Below are 21,870 nucleotides of genomic sequence, written 5' to 3' on the forward strand. Positions count from 1 at the left end.
CCATGAAAATGGGATGGGACAGCTGGAGTTTTGCAGCCTGGAGAAGAAAAGGCTCTGGGGTGACCTTGGAGCACTTACCAATACCTAAAGGGGCCGGTAAGAGAACCAAGTTTCACAAGGGCATGTAGTGATAGGACAAGGCATAATAGCTTTAAACTGAAAGAGAGTAGATTTGGATTAGATATTAGGAAGAAATTCTTATCTGTAAGGGTGATAAGACACTGGAACAGGTTGCCCAGGGAAACTGTGGATGCCAAATCCCTCAAAGTGTTTAAGGACAGATTGGAGGGGGCCCTGCGCAACCTGGTCTAGTGGAAAGTGTCCCTGCCTATAGCAGGGATTGCAACTAGACAATCTTTAAGGTCCCTCCCAATACAAATTGCTCTATGATACTATGATAATATTTGGGTTATTTTCTGTAAAATAAGTTAAAATGCCTAAATTATACAGAAATAATAATTATCCTGGAAATATTGATTTTTAGTCAATACTAAAGCTTATTATTCACAAAAATAGAGCTCAGCTAAATACTTTCCGTAGTCAAAGCTTATTTATTCCCTTTCTTTCTGCTGCTCATCTGCTCATTTGCTGTTGGTACTTCTCCATGACTGAGCACCATGGGGAATTGTCTACCGAGAAATTGTTGAGTGGCAAAGGCTTTCAGCAGAGGAGCACAGAGATCTAATGACTTCTCACACAGCTGAACTCAGGTCAAGCAACAGCTCTGGAAGCACTGTGAACAGGATTTGTTTAGAAGAGATTAAAAAAGAAAACACAGAAGAAAAGTGCTAAAACTCTTCTTCGTTCTAGAAGTTATTAAAGAATATACTTAGTTAAAAGTATGAATCCCCAACCAAAATAAAGTGGAGATCCATCACCCCCTGAGTCTCCTGAAAGATCCCCACGTATCTCAATGGAACAGTTAAGCCCTTGGTCTCACCTCAGCATAAAGTGGGAGCAGAAAGCAGAGGGAAGGGATGTGGTTCCAGCAATGATAATACCTCTGTCAGCATGCGTGCCAATTCAACCATGGTGTTTGAAGGAGCTCAGCCTGAATAGCTTCCATGTAAATTATTTACACCCACTAGAAGACAGCAGAGAAAAATGCAGACACATTTCAGCTGTAGTCCAAATCCTGTCCTTGGACTCATCTGAATACAAACCAGGTAGAGCCACAACTTAATAATTTGCTTGTTTTTTTGCCTTTTTTATTTTTAAATATGTATTTAAATAAAGATATTGCTAGTTTATTCTAATTAATTGGAAAAAGAAAAATCAAACATAACAGGGGGTTCCAGTGCATGACTTAGCAATTATTCCCTTTGCTACTTAATTTGTTTTTCCATATTGTTTCTCTAGTCAAAAGTAACACATTTTTATGGTCTGCAATGCTAGCACTCATTATCCTAATCCCTAATGCAATTGCAAAGGAAAGGACTGAAAAGTGTCACCTTTATTTTTCCCAGAGAGAGGACAGTGCACAGATAATTTGAAGCCTTTTTCTAGGATTTGGTACCCATTTGAAAGTAGGTATTGATTTTAGATGCAATGCATTTTTAATACTTTAACCCAGAGAAAAAAGAAGTGCAGTGCAAAGGAATAGCATACGAAAAATTATTTCTGACAAATTTTTCTTCCAATTAAAGCTGGAGGAAAACAAATAAAAAAAGAATATGCCAAATTAACAACAAATATTGCAACACCAATTCAAAGTCCTGAAGAAACTTTTTACTCTTGTGAGTTAATTGAAGTCATATAATTTTGGGAAAAAAAAGGCAATTAATTTTGAGAGCATCTGCTTAGCATTACTCTTCTCATTTTTTGAAACACAGATCTGTCAAGCAAATCTATGCATTTCTAGTTCAATTTTCTCAGTATGTTTACATGGTAGGTGTGAACTGGGCCGAAGCACAAAGGGCTGGCTCAGGGAATGATTTCACCCCCACTGCTGTATCCAGATTAGAAAGTACACTAAAACTGAGGTATTACAGACAAATGGCTTGCTGAGGCAGCTGCAATTTCTTGCCTGACAGCAGCCTTGACTATGTGAAAACTACTGCTCCAGTTTGATGGAAAACAGAGTTGGCTTTTACACAGTTGTCTTACGGAATGAATACTCGGATTCCTCTGACCACCTATGGGCACTAAGTTACCAAAGTGCAGTGTTTGTGACCTTCTAGCTGAGATTACTGATACAGTGCTCTTCAGTTTCAAGCTAATCAGGCCAACAAGGGACTTAAGCTGGCTTGTCTTGCTGTATACTGGACACGTGGGCAAGAGCTGCTTTCCCAGACAAGCACAAATTGCATCTGTGAGGTATCAGTATCACGCTTCAGGATCATGTTTTTCCTCTGTGTCTGCCTCTGCACACACTTGCTTGAGGGAGCTGATGCTCCCAGAGAAGTCTCACTCTTCCTTATGCTTTTCTTCCAGTCATGATCAGAAAACTAAAGAAAAATGGGCAGCAGCAAAGGCTTGAAAATTTCTTGGAATAATCACCTAGTTAGTGCTAACAATCTGGTGTGAAAGGAGAACTAATGATAATATTTGCATGCATGTGTATTCACTTGTGCTACAAAGGGTGGCTGCCCTCATGGTGAATTTCTGGCTATTGCTAATGCCAGCTACTCCAGAGGGTCAGAAATCTACCTGGAATGTTTCTATATGAATTTCAGAAAAGTTATGTAGTCCTTGATGCAGAAATCCCACTGTACCCCAGCTAGGAAATAAGCAAACCAATTCAAACTCCTCAAAAAAATTCCAACCTTATTCTCCCCCAGACCAGATATTTTTTGGATGATTTACACACTGGCATATTACAATTGCACATTCTTCTGTCAATTGCACCAGTACTGATCAGGAACAAGTTAAGTGAAATAATAAAATAATAATAATAAATTGCAAAATTTATACTGGGATATCATGTAAGGCAAAATGAGTGGTTAAATGCAAAGAAAGCACTGTGGTGGCTCAGAGAGTTCTGTATTAGCGCTTAGATAAAACACTTCTTTAAAACCCATTAAATATTACAGGGATACTTTCAAAACTGAAATAAGATAGCTGGAAGACAACCAGCTTGTCAGAAGCATACCCAAAAAGGCAATTAAAGTAATTCGAGATAGTCAGTGAAAGAGGGAAAAAAAAAGAGAAACAGAGCCAAAAATATATAGGCATCTCAAATCAAGGAAAAGCAGCAGCTATCTCAAATGAGCAGAAAACACACCTAGCAGCCAGTGTCAGGCAGCCACCGCAGAAGTGCTGCATCTTTCATTTTCAGATTGGAGACTCCTTTTTTGTTTGCACAAACATTTGGAGGATGATAGTTTCTCCTGTCACAATTCTGATTTACATGTAACAAGGCTATTTATGCACAATCAGGTGTATACATTATTTAGAATCCACTGTGAGCCAGGCGACACTTGTCAGCTGTTGCTGCTGGAGAGGCTACTGCCAATAAATTTATTGACATGTAAATTAGGTAACCAAGCACAGAGCACATTTAAGAAAGAGCAAATAACCTACATAAGTCAACCCACAGGTAAACTGTACAACTGGATTTGGTGTTGATTTTTTAGTACTCACATATACAAAAATAAAAAACCAATATAAAAGGAAACTAACTGACCTTCTTAGATATGTTATCTTACAAACAAAGAATTTGATTATCCTCCCAACTTCATAACCACTGATGTATTAACAAAAATTGTCTCTTAGTTCTGTCAGGATAGACTTGAAGAATTACCCACATAATTTAATTCTTATCTGGGTGGTACCTTGTGGAAGGGTGTTTGCATAAGAGCCCTGGCTCTCTGTTCTTAAAACAAGCTCACAGCAGTGGGTTAACATTTGAAATTATTTTTTACTTTATTGAGAAATTGCTGGTACAAGAAGATAATACTTAAAAAAGAAAATGGTCCCTTAGCAATACAGACAAAGATTCTGGTATCTAATATGAATGTTGAGTGACTATGAATACATCCTAAAGCCTTCAAAACATTGACATGGGGCTTTCAGTCATCATACAAAACCTACAATAGACATGTACCCCTTAAAAAAACATCTGGAGGTCAGGAGAGACAAAGCCATTTGAAATGGTTCTGGAAGCCAATATTAAGGCATCCAAAAAAGAACTTTGACATGCTATTTTAGGGAGAGAAGAATGTCACATGCTGAAGTATGCCATACATAGCCTATGCACCCTTAAAAATAAGAAATGAGAAGCTGGAAACACAGGGGAGCAAGACAGAAACTCTGGGTTTTGCTCCCTGCTCCACTTCAGCTGCTCTCTGAACACACAAGGAGCGTGTGCCAGCCGAGCATCCAGCAGGAGCACCCTGCCCTGCAGGTGGGAGTCTCCTCCTGCCAAGGATAATCATGAAATAAGACCCAAGGCTCCCCGGGGCTTTGGCATGCTTCCAGTTGCCTGCTGTGAGCCATGCCTTCCAGCAGCACCACAGCTCTCTGAGGCCAGAGGCCTGACCAGGGCTGTCCTTCATCCCCTGCCTCCATTCCCATGGGAGAGCTGCAGCTCAGTGCAGGCAGTTAGGGTCAACTAGGGAATTATGGAAGCAGGAAATGTAGTTATGTTTGCTAACTGCTCAGTCTAAATCTATCTGAAATTATCCACTGAGGACTATATCTTGGAGGTATTCTACAAACAAAAAAAACTGGGGAGTGACAGAAAAGCTGGGTTTCATTTCTGTTGCTGCTTCTGACTGCTGCTGTTTAAAACCCAAAGAGGTCACTACACGGCTTCTGGTCTGTTGCTCCATCAACATGCTCTCATCTAGCAGAAGCTAATATTCCTGCTCCCACCTCTTTTCTTCCTATTCCCACAGAGCTGCCTCACCACACACACAGCATAAAATATCTGCCATTCCAGGTGGCAAGAGAGCCAAAGCCACAACAAGGAGCATTTGTAAAGCCTGTTACTGTGGTCAGTCAATGCAAGTGGAGAGCAAGTGAAAAACCAAGTGCAGGGTCTTATCTATGTTTCTGAGTTTTTGACTGAAGAAAAAGCAGTATGAAGAACCAGGACCCTCAATACAATTTTTTTTCAGCCTCTGGCCTCCCTGGTAACCTTCTCTTCTCTGTGCATCACTTTGGGAAAAGCAACCCTTTATACAACACTGTCAGATGTATTGATAAAAGCTACCAGCCATGACTTTCTTGATTCTACAGAAAAACCTCAATTTATGACATTCTCACAGAAATCCAGACAGCAGAAAATACTTTCTGAACCAAAACTTCAGAAAGGTGGAAGGAGCACAAACAGCTCCCCAAACCTTCCTATTGTAAACACAAAAATGGAGGTACATTTTTTAATGAAGGTAAATGAGTACTCTTGGGGCTGTTTACTTGAAGATAGGAGGCTGCTTTAGTAAGATTGTTATATTTTACAGCTTTCACTATATTGCGCTGCAATTTTGCTTTATGTTCTTAAGCCACATGTACACAACTCAAAGTTGTTGCTCTGCCTTCCTCAGCATAATTGTCTCAGAAAAGACATGAATGGATTGTCATCAGGCAAATTCAGAAATCCCCATTATTTTGATTAGGTGAAACATTAAGATAATATATCTACTAACATCTATAGGAAGAAACACGTGACATTGAACTACATAGTTTTAGTTTGTTGATTCTTTTAATATACACATCACTAAGAAAATAAATGTCTGGGTTTTTTAAAAAATACCTTCCAATTTATGGTTGGGGATAGGGCAAGGAAAGACCAACCAGCCTATAAGCAAATTTATAACCCAATTAGACTGCTCTTTTATAGTTTTATTGTTTGTTTCTTTGTAATTCAGGTCTCTTAAATTGGATGTCATCCAATTTAGAAATATCTATGAAACAAAAACATATTTAAAGAGGACTTACTTTTATTTAGAACTCAATGGAACATATAATCTACTGCTATTTATAAATGTATAGAATACTCCTTTTTTAACATATGTAGACTTAAGAGGACATTTTCAAGATTGCTTAATTAACTACTTTGCCATTAAAAGATAAATTAGTTTAGTGAAAATCATGCTTCTGTAATATGTATCAATTTCACAACATAAGTTTGTAGAGGGTTATCATGTCATTATTGTCCTAAAATAAAAATATTATTTAAATGCTTATTAAGTAATAAAAAGAAATATGTTTTTATAATTAGGGATGATTAATCAGATTCTTAGTGCAATAGCATTTACATAGTCATTAAATATATGCACCTCTTACCTCTTAAATTCCTGCATTTTTTCCTCTCCTATATCTGTTTGCCAGCAGAAAACATGCAGTAGATAACATAAGACAGCCTGGAAATTTTACCATGTGAGTTCTCTGTAATTTCTTTGTCCTCTTTTGCATTCCTCCTTATCCTTTTTTCCTAGTGTTGGTTACTTCTCAGTGTAAAATTGATAATTAGAACCCTCATCTTTCACACTGATTTTAGCTTTCATATATGTAGCACTACAAAGCAAATCTGCTGGCTTACCTTTAAGTACAGAATTAGTAGTGAGAGTCAGAGGTGCTAGGAAAAAATGTGAGTAGGAAGAATCAATGAGAAGAAGAGGAGAAGATTACCTGGCTCATTCGTATCTCGTGCATTAGAACACCAAACAGTGATACTTGGACACATACTAACATGGTATGAGTTCCTCACATCTTCTCAAGGATGCTTTTGAACCACAGCTATTCTGTCTTCTCAGCATATTTGACCTCTCTACATTATGACCTTTTTGTTTTCCAGAAGTACTAAGCCATGGCTCAACAAAGAGTCCCATGAGCTTGTTTCTCATACATCACCAGAGAAAAAGAGACATTTAATTTACTTTCAGATTTTTTCCGTCTTATGAGGAAAGGAAACAATGAAATAAGAACCTGCAACAAGCACCATGTACCTGCAAGACTAACTGTACCTGTTGCAGTATTCTGAGAAAGATGCATGTGCTGAAACCTATTGCATGATCTGCTTAGGATTATCAGATCTGAATTTATAGATTTGCTGAGTGATATTTATAAAACCACTGGAGAAAAGTATATATGCTTTAGTCATGCTAGGGCGAGAATGCTAGTCTTTCTCAATATCACTGCATGCCGACATTTTAAAAATTTCAAAGTGGACGCAGTTGATTGATGCAGTAAAAGCAGACAACACCCAGCATCACCAACGAGATCATCCCAATTAGAAAGCTGCAAAATGAATGTGTCTGTTTAGAGAAAACTGCATATTCATCTCTTTGCCCCTGAGTAACAGGACATGTCTCACTGTAGAGGTAGAGATGATTGGAACTGCAAATATACTTTTAGTGAACCAGGTTTTTATTGATTTGACCACAGAAGTGGAATAATGAGAGATCTGTTCCTACTCCTGCCTCTTGGGAGGAGGCAGGACAAAAAGAAGGACGAAACCTAATTACCTCTGTTCTTCTTACAACATGAGATTATACAATGTAAAAAAAGCTTTCATTATATTCATCAGAGAAGTTTATGAGTGGGAAACATAAGATGCAGATTGACTGAAAGAAGATTTCATGTGAGAAAACTGGGGATGAAGAAAATTTAAAACTTTCAAAATTTTGGAAAAACACATGAAAAAAATTTAAAACTTTCATACCTAAACACAAAAAGCAGCTCAAGAAGTTATATTATAAAGTTAAACAATGACAGGGCTGCTCCCTTCCATACTTTTTGCTCATTCACTCCAGGACTCCTTGGACTCCCTACTGCTCCCATTATAATTCTGACCACTAGTCATGTCAGCCACATTACATATAGGCCATTTTCAAAAGCAGGATTAACACACAGCTTAGGTAGGCTTTTGTTACTTAATTCTCAGCTTAGCTTATCTTTCCTAACCATTAAAAATGTAGGAGAAAGTGTTAATAGCTATGGAGAACACATTCAGTGGCAAACTGCAATGCAGGAACTAGTGCCTCCAAAAGAAAGCTTCTCACATATCACTTTCCTCTACACCATGTGTCTATAACTCCTGGTCATTGGAAGGGAAGACAATGATGGTATGTAAGCAATCCTCTGCTCTTCCTTCTTCTCTTTTCACTTCTGAATAGACAAGTAAAGCCCTACAGAGGTTCTGTGCCATTGCTTTGTGGATAGAACTAAAGGAATTTCTTCCAAGGAGAAAACACATCCATTGTGTTACATTAATACCAGAAACTGTTACTGATCTTTTTCAAAACTTGGACTGCAATAACTGCATTTTTTACAGTTATCTCTAACTAATATTAACATATCAAACATTTTCATTTCTGAACAGGAGACATTGTAAATTTTTCCTCATTCTTTAATGTGCCATGCACTCTACTGACTCTGCACTCTTGGCCTTATTTTTTCACTTAAGGTTGCTGTGTATTGCAAAGAGATCTCCTGACAGTCTACTAATAATGTTTGTGTCACAGAAAATCCACTGTATGCTCATATCAAAAAATTATATTGATTATTCACATTTTGTTTACTAGCCACCTACTAGTTGGTAGAATGGTCAAGTTATAGTTGATACTATTAAAAAAATAATTTAGCATTAATATTGACAGACTACAGCAATTAAGATGCTCTGAAGACAAAAGAATGGCTAAACTACACTAGAAAGATATATGACATTTTCCCCTAAGAAAGTCAGCTTTCAGCAAACTAAGAGGAGCCAGAATCTCACTGAAGATGGCATTTGCAAACAATTTTTAATAATAGTTTCTAATGAACTGTTTTTATTTGTCCAAAAGCAGATGGCCCAAACAACACACTGCATTGCATTATTTTGCCAGGTGCACATTTAGCAAATTTCAAGCTCTTTACTGGCATCATTTTCCATGCATTTTCACCACTGCCTCTCAACAGGAGAGAGGCAACTGTTATTTCTATCCAACCCTGTGCCAGGAGAGGAATGCCTGCTCTGGTTTGTACATGCAGCCCTTTTAACAGACAGCTGCCTAATTTTGCATGCCAGTATTCTTTCTATCTGCTGTTCACTGTAGCTCAGAAAGGAAGAGCTCCAAGGATTACTGATTTTCCTTAACTTTTTGTGTCTGAACTATTAAGGATCCCCCTAGCATCTTGAAATTCCTGAAGCCATTTCTCTTCTACTTACTTGCAGATCAATCGCTCTTGGCCGTCTCTTCTCTGGAAAAACATTTCTCTCCATCTTTCAAGAAATAGAGTTATTCTGGGATTCTTGAGGTTAGAAGGACACACAGCCTTCAGTTTACAAGGACAGCCATTAACCTGCTCCTAAAAAATATTTCATTAAAGGGATTAATTCAGATCTGACACTACAGAGTTATGCCACTGATAAACAGTGACTAATTTTGTCCAAGCTCTCATGACAGAAAGTCAAAATACCTAAGATTGTACATCAAGGCAAGACAGACCTTTAAAAAGGAAAGCTGTCATCAAGTAATTTCACGAACCCACTTCCTTAGAAAACAGAGGAAAGGAGGTGAGAATGGACACAAAGCTGACAGTTGAACTGTGAAAAGCTGAACATGCTTGCAAACATGATTAAGTGGCTGTATATGCAGAGTCACTGATCAAATGTGTGATTCAGTTTGCAATTTTACTCTGGACTAATATTTAATAATAGATTAATATTTAAGCAAAATATCTAGGGCAACAGGTAATATGACAAACAGAACCTTGTTGATTTGAAAAAGAATTTTATCATGGAAGTGGAAGCCTTCCTGAGCCCCTCTATGATTTTGTGTGTGTTGCTGGAATTCAAATAGCGAGTAAAGTGATAAGTAATGAGGTAGCACTCCTGCCCTGCTTGAGCTGAGTAAAAAGTTGATCATGGCCTTATGTACTGGTGACACTTTTGAGAAAGCTTTTGGACTTTTTCCTTTAGTTTATGAAAAACTCATGAACATGTATGGATGGAATGTCATCAGATAGATAAAATAGATTAATAGATAAATAGATATTTAGTAATTTCACTAAATATCTATTGCCATTCAATCTTTTATATCATCTTGGCTTTTTGTATCTCGTACAGGGAAGGTTGTCTGTTTTCTCAATATGCATTCAATTTTCAAATCTGGCTGCCTAGACTCCAATTCATTTTTAGACACTCCAAATAGGATGTGATTTTCAAAGATAATCAATCCATAGGTGATACCCTCACTGTGCTGCTCATAAGCATTGCATTGGTAAAGTATCCTATAAACAAAGCCAACACACAGGGAAGCAGCAAGGAGCTTTTTATTTGGGAAAACAGCTTAGGTCAGTATGGTCATACCAGATTTAATGTGCTATCAGATAAGAATGGAAGCACAGGAGCAGTATGTACATCAATAGTAATGAATAGATCAATAATAGTAATTATTATTATCAATCAATAGTAATCAATACTAATGAGAGTAGAAAAAGGGTCTCCTTTTAAAAAGGGTCTTTTTAGCTGGACTCCAACAGACATCATGGTGAGGCCATACCTCACATCCTGTGTTAAGTTTTGGTCGCCTCTGTACAAGAAAGACATTGAGGTGCTGGAGTGTGTTCGAAGAGCAACAAAGCTGGTGAAGGTTCTACAGAAAATGTCTTGAGTGGTTGAGGGAACTGGGGCTCTTTAGTTTGGAGAAAAGGAGTCTGAGGGGGAACCTTGTCACCGTGTAGAACAACCTGAAAGAGTGTAGTAGTAAGGCGGGGGTCAGTCTGTTTTCCAAGAAATAAACCAGAGCAACAGAGCAAGAGGAAGCAGCCAGGAGGGGTTTAGATTGGATATTAGGAAAAATTTCTTCATGGAAATGGTAGTCAGGCATCGGAAGAGCTTACTATCACCCCTCACACATCACAAGTGTTTAAGCCATCATCCCTTGATGTATTTAAAGGACCTGTGGCACACCTGTTCAGTGCTGGGCTTGGCAGTGCTAGGTTAATAGTTGTACTCAATGATCTTACAGGTATTTTCCAACCTAGATGATTCGATAATTTTGAAGTGTTCTATGATCACTTTAAACATAATTTCCTCATTCAGAAGTTGCAGACCTTTGTGAAGGGTGGTATCTTGATGCCAGCACAACAATCTATTCACTTCAGGGGATCAGCATTGCATAATCATATTTCCACTAGGAGCCATCTAAAAAATTTGGAAGTTCCATTTAAGGAACCCATCAGAAAAAGCTGATTTGACACTCTCTAAATAATCTTTTATATTCCCAACCTCCTCCTCTACACAGAAGGTTGAAATTTTGAGAATTAACTTCCACTGCATTTTCTTGTGGCAGTGCTTAGCAACACTCCACTCCTCCACCTGACTGAGTCCTTAAGTGTCCATAAGAAACAATTTGCTCCAGGACTGTTGTCTCCCTCTCTTGCAAGTGTAGGACTACGAAGAGTTCCCAAGGTTATCTGGGGCTGAGGTACTCAAATGACAATATGCAGTAGGTAAGCAACCAGGTCACAAGTCAAGGGACAAGGCTGATGCATTCAGACCTTATATGAACATTTCTGTCATTCCTTTCCTTTTTAATACTCAGCTGCTTTGTACAAGTAGTTTATCTCTTCTAAGTATTTTTATTTTATTCAGAAGCTACATAGCTTACCACACATAAGCATTACAGAAGACTGAAACACAGATACGACTGATTCAGAAACATTCACTTATCAAGTAATTTTAAATCTAGGCTTCTGTAAATAATATAAAATTGAATAAAATCTATTGTGCTTTAGTTCTTAAGACTAGGGAAATAGTGTGTAAAGAAAGAGCTTCTAGTGAATAGCAAAATACATCAGAAATCAAGCAATCTGATTTTAGGGATCTTTCACCTGAAACTGCCTCTATTACCCCTAGCATCCATATTTTGTAAGAATGCCACTTGATCTATGCCATATCTCAATTTTCTGTAAGTGAGCAGGAAATACTTCTTGCCTCTCATGCACATTTTAGTTACCATTCATCCAGAATTGCAGGAGAATCCACTATTGCAGCAGTGAGAGCAAAATAGGAAGAACTATCTTGTTATTCATTCCAACCATGTAAGACATTCAAGGACATTTAGGTAAAAATTATGACATTATCAGGGATGGGAAAGAGAATGGCATCTCTTTTGACCAGTTTTTAACATCTCTGTAACTGTTGTACTATTTAGGTATAATTTTTAAAGTCCTTAAGCCCTCTCTTCAGAGAAACACCTACTAAAAGAAGGTCTCCAACTTAAAGAAACTCTCACAATTGTATAAAAAAGTGTTATGGCATGATATTTTTCCATTAAAAATATTTTTACATCAAAAATCTTAAGACAGAAAAATTGCACAAGAAAATTATTTTCTGTAAAACACAATCTTATCCTACTGATCACACAACTTGACACTATGAACAGCCTAAATCCCTCATCCCTATTTGTTCCAAGCCAGTAAAATAGCCTTACACATTCTCAAGAAAACCAACCAAAACTATCATATTAAAATAAATATCATGATGATATTTGTATTCCCTGACTACAATCTCATGTCTCCCTCTCAGTGGTGCAGAAAATTAAAACCACCTGTCAAGTCTTACATTACCAAATTAATTAGATAGCTGAAAGCTAGGAACAGGGAGCAGTAAAGGAAGCTATAATGTATGTGAAAGGATGTTCATGAGCACATTAATTACCATCTATTGGAGGGAATTATGCTGACTCTTTCTGTGAAGTACATTAAGATATTTGGGTATTGTCCTGAATCATAATGGAATGTTTACCTTTTTGACAAGAGGTATAAACCACTTTATGAAAATATTTTTTTCATTCACATATTTTTAAAAGGAATGGGAGATGAAAAAGAGGATAGGTAAATAGTTGGCATTTAAAAAAAAATTGTCTTTAAACCTTTAATTGCCAATAAGATATATTTTCAGCCAATACAGGCTTTTTTACAGTTTTTAATTCATAAAAAAAGAGAAGAAAAAAAACAAATAAGCAAACAAACAACCATAACAAATGAGAAATATCAGTTTTTAGCAAAAAGAGACATAGTCTATAATGATACTACCACTTAAAGTGCTATAAATGTTAAATACATTATGATTAGTTAATATGAACTTTGGCATAAAAAGGAGAAAAAATTCAATCAAAATAATATTTTTTAACATGATGAATCGTATTCTTTTAAAAACAGTACACACAGAGAAGAAAACATCAGCAAGGCATAAAAATACAGAAGGAAACTTATGTGGAAATTTTTGAGCTTATTTAGTACAGTAATTCTAAATTTAACTCATTCTAATATAATTTAAATGTTTTCCAAACAAGTGTGCTTTTATACTAGAAGAATATTTTGTAGCACATCTTTCTGGCCATAAATGGTGGGATAAGGATAATTTAAAGCTTCTGAGAAGCATGTTTTCAAAGGGTAGCAATTACCAAATTTGAACACTGATGTAAAGAATGTTTAAAAATGAAGAGTGAAATAAAAGAACTAGCTAATGAAGAGTTCTTTTCCAAAATTACTGAAAGTCCTCGAGATACGAGTCAGGTCAGTGATGGTGAATTTCCACAGCATAACAATCTTATATATAATCAAGAGAATTTTCTGAAACTTTAAACTGATAATCAGAAATATTGTTTTATCTGATTTTGCAAAAATGGAATGGAAATATTCTAATACTGCCAGTTCATTGCCATGTCAGATTCTTTATTGTACTGCAACAACAACAAGAGGAAAAAAATCAAGTTTCTTTAAGAATCTTATTTAAGGGCTGGCTAATACTGAAGGTAAAGATATAGAATGATTTATGTTTTATTTCTGGTACTTTCAAATACATGCACATTCTTCTTTTAAAATAAAAGAAGTTTCTCTTGCTAACTCCCATAAACTGCTACAAAATTATTACCTTCATTATATATTTCTACATTTTATTGAACTATATATTTTAAGGAGTATCAACATGTCTCTCAGGGGAAATAATATTAAAATGTGCAAGAACTTTCTCTTCCAGATTAAAAATAATGCAGTTCTTTACTTATCTCAATATGGTACTAACCAATCCAGTGCCCAATTGATATCATTTATTTGATTCAAATATTTTCTGATTCTTTTGGGGATTTTTTTTTAAATTCTTTTAGGTCAGGGACACCGTCTACTAGAACAAGTTGCTGAAATCCCCATCCAATCAGACCTTGAATATTTCCAGGAAATTGTTTTAAATACAGGTTGCTTCCAGTGCACATTCAATTTTCCAGCCAAAATAGTAACTCTTCTCTTTCTACATCTTTTCACAACTTCACTGAGTGAAATCAAGGAAAATTTGATATACCTCACACTTTCTAGCTGATAAAACCCAAGATCCAAAGGTAACCTAGAGCAGAATGATCAAAGTAGTTGTCAGAATATCAGGAGACGCCCAAAGGAAAGACCAATGAAATTATTTTCTTGTTGCTTGATAATCAGCCAAAATCCTTCCTATGAGAGCTGAAACCTCTCAAAACACTGTGGCATATATGCCCCCTCCTGAGAGCAACTTTTTAAAGATCCAATTATAATGGCTATATCATAAACATGACCACTTTAAGGAAAATCCATCACATTATCAAGGACATGTATGGGATTGAATCAAGATCATGAGACATGTCTACACTTTGATTCTTGCAGTGAGAGTTTCATGACGTGCAGTGAAAGGCTGCAAAGTTGCATTTACTTTTTTCTTTTTCTGACATCCTTTAAAAGAAAGACATAATTCAGTTCAGCTCAAATTTGAAAATATTTGATTTTAAGATAGGACCAAGTATATGACAAAAACTTTTGTTTCAGGTGTCCTGCCCTATAAAATCATGAGAAAAATATGCAAAATGTCTTTGACAGAGGTTAGGGCTGGGATCCATTTGCAGGCTAACAGTCAAGCAAATTTTTTGAAATTACTTGCTATGAAAAAAAAATTCCCAGAACATTTATAGGGTTTCCAACTAGATAAGAATTCCAAGTGCTAAAGGTTAACTCTTTATTTTAAAATATTGGAATATCAATTGAAAAACTTGCTGACCTTATCTTGGAGGATCTTTTAAAATTGGAAGGTCTTTCAAAACAGACACATTTGTCAGAAATAATAGTTGTATAAAAAAATGTACCTCAGGAAGGGAGATAGGCCAAATGAATTTTCAATGTACTCTTGTCTCCTTAGTTTTAGGGGCAAGGACATTTCAAATTAATATCAGATTTTCCTTACATTACTCCTTCCCTATTCCACAGTTTAGAGCCATTTTTTTTTTCAGCTCTTAAAATCAAGATCATAAATTGATGGGGAGGCAACTAAACAAAATATTTGACTCAAAGTACTTAAGTAACCAGGACTTATGCAGCATAGAGATCTTTCCATGTTCTACAAACATTCATGCAAATAAGGACAGTGCACCAACAGGTCAACTTTAAACCAGAATTCATGATCAGAATTAAAATGCCTCCTTCCCTGCACTGGAAAAGCAAAGTTAAATTCTTCAGTCACACATCATTCCTCTATTATGCGGTAAAAAAGTGAAAGCATTTTCCAAAATCAGTTCAGGCATCCACATTCATTTGTTCACAGAATTATGAATGGAAGGATATTCTACAATGCTTCCAAATTTATTGCACAGGTTCTTTATAGCGAAATAAATTTTAACCTAGGAAATTGCATTTTTAAGAGACTAACCCTGAGGCTTGTCCAGACCCTATCAATTCATCTCCCCTTACTCTGTTTTACTTTTATTATTTTACACAGTGGTCATGACCTATATACAATGATTGAACATTTCTGACCCTCAGAAGAAAGACATGCCTTCAAAAAGAATTTGAATTAAGGGATGGGAAATGTTTCAAACAGGGAAAAGAGAGATTTTTCAAATATATTCAAAATTATGGAAAAATTTCTTCAGCCACATTGGAAAAAAAAATAAAATACCAAAGCCTGAAGGGTCAAGACTAAGTAGATTAACAGAAGAGATAAAGGACAAGGAAGTCAAAGATCATGTGGTGCTGTCAATAAAAAGATAGACTAATTTCAACTTACTTAATGTACTCCTTTGATACATCAACTAGATTAATATTTTTCTTAAAGTAATCAGTTTTGACTCTCCTTTTACTTCTAGCAGTAAAATTAAGAAACAGCATGTTAAAAAAAACAAAAACAAAACCAAAAAGAACACCAACCAACAAACAAACAAAAAAGCAGCCTTGTGCAAAAGCAGGTTAAGAATTTAAGGAAAAAAATATTCCAGTTCAGCTCAGAATAATCTATGCATAAATCTGCAGCAGATTTGGACTTGCACCAACAGCCTCAAATTTTCTGCAGTATAGTATCACCCTGCCATTTGTTAAAAAAAAAATCAGTGAGTATTGAAAAAAGCAATGAGCAAGTTTCTTCAATAAAACATTTCCAGCTAGGATGTAATTTTCTTAGAATGAATAATACAGAAAAACAACTGCATTTAAAGACAGCAATAATATTTGGATATATCTTTATATACGAGTAGTACATATTGCATAAAGGTACGGAAATACACAGGAAATGCAAAGGAATTGTTTGCTGTGAAACAAATCAGAGACCATGTTTGTCACAGTGTGAGATAGGTAAAATAGCCAAGAGAGATTCAAATCCTTTTTTGATGAAATAATGCAAAGAAATATTTATATGTATTCCAAGAGAAGCCACAAGCCTTAGCAATTCACTTACACGTTTTTCAGTCAAGAAGTGTATGTTCTCTAGCAGGCAGGATAAAGTTATGTAAATAAAAAGGTATCACATATGATGCACAGCTGACAGCTTAAAATTAAAATCTCTGAGATCCTGGGGAAACAAAATAAAAATGAAAAGGGCAAATGGTGGGACACTGGAGATTCAAGGAAGACTTAGGAATAAAAAAATCAGATGCCCTTCTAGTGTTTTAGGCATCCCAGCAAAACAGCACTTAGGGATGATTTCCACTTGACTGATGTATAATGCAATTTAGCACCAGGAAACAGCAAAGTGTGACAGCTGTCCCTGGGAAACACAATAAAGTAATTACCTGGTGACCATCACAGTAACAATGATGGGTACCAAAACCCACTTTGTAGCCATTGTGGGCAACCATGTCTTGACAGAGGAAGAAAGTGATGAGCAATCTATACCCTGGTGTTTTAGGAAAAATCTCTAAATGAAGGAGGACATAGGGCATATCTCAATAACCTCAGCTGCTCTTAAGGGTGTGTGTTTTCTGTCATCTTTTCTTTATGCAAGGAAATCCTTCCAGGCTTTGTGCACGCCTGGGTGGTTAGAGACCTTGATGTACAAATGTTCACTGATTCCTGCCTCCAATAGTCTCACACAGACACTTTTCACACCCTGATGGTGCAGGAGGGACTGCTTTGAAGGGAAGGCCATTGATGAGTAAGCCACAGCTGGAGCAAAATCTAAGGAAGTGGAGTTAATTAAACACCTCAGGCTATTCTAGTAGTTCATGTATCCTATATTTACCCCAGACTCAGAAAATAAGAAACTAACAAATCATATTCCATCTCATTGTATAGCATCTTATACAGCACATACTTGTCCTTCCGTTGCCCACTCCCCTCAAAAAAATTCACAATCCTACAAACCAAGCTGCAGAAGTCTTTGTGCCACTTATTTTGACTGTGAAGCTGCTGGTATCCCAACCATCACTGCAACCTGATCTCCTGGGGTCTTAAGCACAGGGAACAGACTTAAGGCCTTTTTTGTTTTTGCTATTCATGTACCATCAATACAGAAAATTGCACAGCCCTGGGGCTCCCTGCTGAAGAGTTCAAAGTCCTTTTACATATAAAAGGGAATTAAATCCTCATAACTACTCCCCATTTTATCCTCCACTACATAGAAGAAGAGATTCATTATACTGCTTCTCTAATTTGCTGCTCAAGGATAGTGTCTTCTATGCCTGAGGTAATCTAGCCTTCTAGACTGTGAAGTGCTGCTCTAAAATTGCTGTAGAGAGCACAGTCCAGTGTATTTAGAGCAGACACACAGAGAAAAATTCAGGTGGAGCTTCCTGTGCATCAGTTTCTCACTGTTACCTCTTGCCCTATTGCTCAGCTCCGCTGAGCAGAGCCTGGATCCATCCTGTTGGCAGCCTCCCTTCAGATACTGACAGACATTCATTCATCTCTTCTCGAGGCTGAACAGGCCCAGCTCCCTCAGCCTCTCCTCATAAGAGAGATGTTCCAGGCCCTTAATCATCTTTGTGGCCCTGCACTGGACCTGCTCCAGGAGCTCTCTCTTGTCGTGAGGAGCCAAGGACTGGACACAGTACTCCAGATGTGGCCTCACCAAGGCTGAGCAGAGGGGCAGGATCACCTCCCTCCACCTGGTGGAAATGCTCTTCCTAATGCTCCTCAGGATCTTATCGGCCTCCTTGGCCACAAAGGCACAGTGCTGGCTCAGGGCTTGTTGTCCACCAGGACACAATGGGTCCTTTCCAGGGAGCTTTTCCAGCAGGTCGTCCCCCAGCCTGTGCTGGTGCCTCTGGTTATTTTCCTTGTACTTCTGGCAGACTGTGACTGGGTCATAAAAGCACGGAAGTTTAATGATCAAAACCTTAAGCCAGGTGAGCCATGAGGCAAAGGGTTCCACAGCAGTTTCTCAAGAAATAATTTTACCTTGACAACATTGATGTTTGACTGTTTGAGAGTTCTTATTGAATGCCACTGATCAATTTCAGGTTGTTTCTCATGAATACTCATTCATTTTGCCACAAACATTTATATGAATGAAAATTTAACATATACTTAAAACAGATAAGTTGATTTAAAAATCATTAATATACATTCTTAATCAAAATTTATACTCATTCATCTCTATTCATCACTACTTCTTTGTATATTTCTTCACAATGATGTTTTTAGCAGAGATATAGACCATGAGCACACCAGTAATTCTAGAACTTATTTTGAAAATGGAGAGCACTGTTTTTTATAAAATGTGGCATGGCAAAATAAACCTGAAGATCACAATTATGTGTCTGTTCTAAGCAAATTTTTGCTGTTAAGTTGAAAAAAGCATTTTTGTTTTTAAGCATCAGGTTAAGAAAGCACAGAAGTTCATGATTATTTTCATCTGCATTCAGAAAAACTGTTATATTGAGTCAAAATTTCAGTATCTTAAAGTTTTGGAGGATATAACTTACTCTAGTGATAGTCATACATTCTCTCCCTACCAAGAATATTCTCCTCAACTAGAGTATTACTCTTTATGAGTAAGTTTCCTTGATATAAAAGACTTGATATTAGTAACTCTAACTGAACAATGTACAGTGGAGATCTCAAAAACTGCTCTAAATTAACTGGGCAGTTGTGTTGCTTGCTTGTATGCTTACAGCATATTTTTAATCCCCCACAGACACACACAAATATATATATATACATATATATGCACAGCAGTTCTATTCAGCATGAATTACCATTTGCTTGCCCTTGCTTATACAGAAATGATTTATGGGGTGCTCTTTATCTCCCCTATCCATGTACAGAGCAGTATCTGGAGAGATAGAGGAAAATCCCATTCGTAGGGTAGCAGTGACTGCATTGCTTACAATGAAGAAATTCAATTTACTTCTCAGTTGTTTTTCTGGGAACACACCTTGGGAGGAAAACTGAGCCATGAGTTGTATGCAGTAAACAGAGCACAAATAACAAGGGACACAATATTCTGGCATTGCTGCTTATTCCTGGTGTAGCACTGATGCACATTCACAACATTGAAACTGCAGACAATCAGGCTGTTAGTTCTGGTGCTCACAGGACTCTTTCTAACTTACCTTCCTGTTTAATACTCTTTCTAGCATACCTTCACTCTTCTTGTCATCACTGCTATACATGTAGTGATGACTGACTTGAATACAATCTGTGTCAGATCCCAAAGCTCCTCAACATACCCTTAATTTTAAATGTATGTCACTTTAAATGTTTAAGAATAAATTTGTGCATAAGTATTTTTCTTGGAATAGAAGAATATTTTTTAACCTGAGCCTACTTAGGTCGTCTTATATGAGAGAATCTATGCTTTACAAAATGTAGTAAGTTTAAATATTTTTAAAGGCCTACATGGGTTTTAAAAATACCCACCCAAGACAGCCCTGACAGCTTTGTCATATGAAAAGCTAGTTGTAAAAATTTGCCCAAGTGTCTTTCCTTTAAACTTATGAACCATAAATAAATTTAACAGAAGATCTTAGGTAATTTTGCTAATCACTGACTTCCAAGATGATTTAGGAGCTCTAATGTAGATCTGTGTGATGGAAGGATATAGATGTTGCTCACAGAATATTTGCCTTTTTAAGGCCCCATTTAATCTCTCATCTTCTAATGACAAGTGCTGAGCAAATTCCCTCTGTGCTCTCCCAAGCTGATGTAGCACAACAGGAATTTATACTTTCTTTATGAACAGTGGGTCCTTACAGCTTTGGTGTCAGGAAGATTAACTATTTTCATACAAGGACCAAGTACCTTTTTCCCTCTCCTACAACAGAGTTATAACTCTATTATTCATACTTTCTTGTAAAGAAAACATTACTTCCTGTATTATTCAGGTTTTTTTTTTTGAAAACTCACAAAGAAAGTATGCTCTAGGCCTCACAACTGCGTTTTACTTAGGGTTGAAAATCTCCACAATTTAAGGTAAAGATTCATGTAACCCCTTTGGTTAAAGGAATGCTGGAATATGAGTATTTTATAAACTTTTTCTGAAATCTATAGCCCTCATTCTCCCTCAAAACACTCAGATTTTAGTCATTCATTATATTGCTTCATTTTATCTACATACCTTTCCTACCTGGCTAATAGTTGCAATCATTAATTCCTTGGCTTACTCCATTAAATGCATTCCCAGTAATTCACCTTCTCCAAATGCCCGGCACAGGTGTCTTCTAGAACCCATCCTATGTGGGAATTCAGGGCAGCCATCCACATGTGCTACACCAGCCAGTCCTCTTGTTTTTATACTACTGACTTTCTGTTTCAAGCAATGATATTGACAACCACTAAAAAAGATAGAACACCCTTCCACAGTGAAGGAAAACATGCAGCAAAATTTGTGCAACCATATAGCAATGCTCAGTGCAGGAGGAGAAAAACATTTTACTTGAAAAGGAAACCAGTGTTGCTCATACAGCCAAGCCCTCACCTGTCCTGAAATGCTTACATCCAAGCAGACTGCTCAGCACACAGGCACAAGTTGTATGTACCCAGTGGTTTGGCTGGAATTTCATGCAATCACAAAGGAAGGCAAGACAGCTTTTATCAAGCCTTCATTGCAACTTGTTTTTTCCTTAGACAGGAGACTGTGTGCGTGTTTTGATCTAATAATGGTTAAGAAAACTTGGGCATCTGTCCTCTTTAATTTCTGTGAATTTCCTTTAGTCTCCTGATGTACGTCAAGTCTCCAACTCTGTTCTCTTTCTTTTTGTTATTACTTCTTAATTGCCTGAGGCTGTTCTGCTCTGGGAGCAGGCTCTCTTTTCTTGGTTTCTTCTCTGCTTTCCCAGACTGGTTGCCCTGAGAATTGTCCCATTGGTATTCTGTGGATAACCTAGTATCACCTATACCTGTCACTCTACAAACCTTTCTCACCTTCTTTTTCTTGCTTCCATATTCAGACATTCCCTTTCATTCACCCTTCACACTAATTTTAGTGTATCTACATTTAATGCCACTACAAATCTCAACAATATTTGCCCCTGCAGATTGAAAGAGGTATTTCAGAGCAACAGAAGTGTCAGAGAAACCTTGAGAGGCGCTGGTGGTTTCAGAAGAATCTGAAAGGAGAACTGGATCCAGAGTATTCCCCAAAAGTGAAGAAATTCTGTAGGAACTGGGGGAAAAAGTATGTCTGTGCATGTAGGCCTCTCTGCTGATCATAGGCATGATGGAGATTAGATTTAATGTATTTAAACTCTTTGCCTGGTTTGTTTC

Source organism: Agelaius tricolor, unplaced genomic scaffold (assembly GCF_023055355.1).
Source record: "Agelaius tricolor isolate 1412-34295 unplaced genomic scaffold, bAgeTri1.0.p SCAF_2, whole genome shotgun sequence".
Lineage (NCBI taxonomy): Eukaryota > Metazoa > Chordata > Aves > Passeriformes > Icteridae > Agelaius > Agelaius tricolor.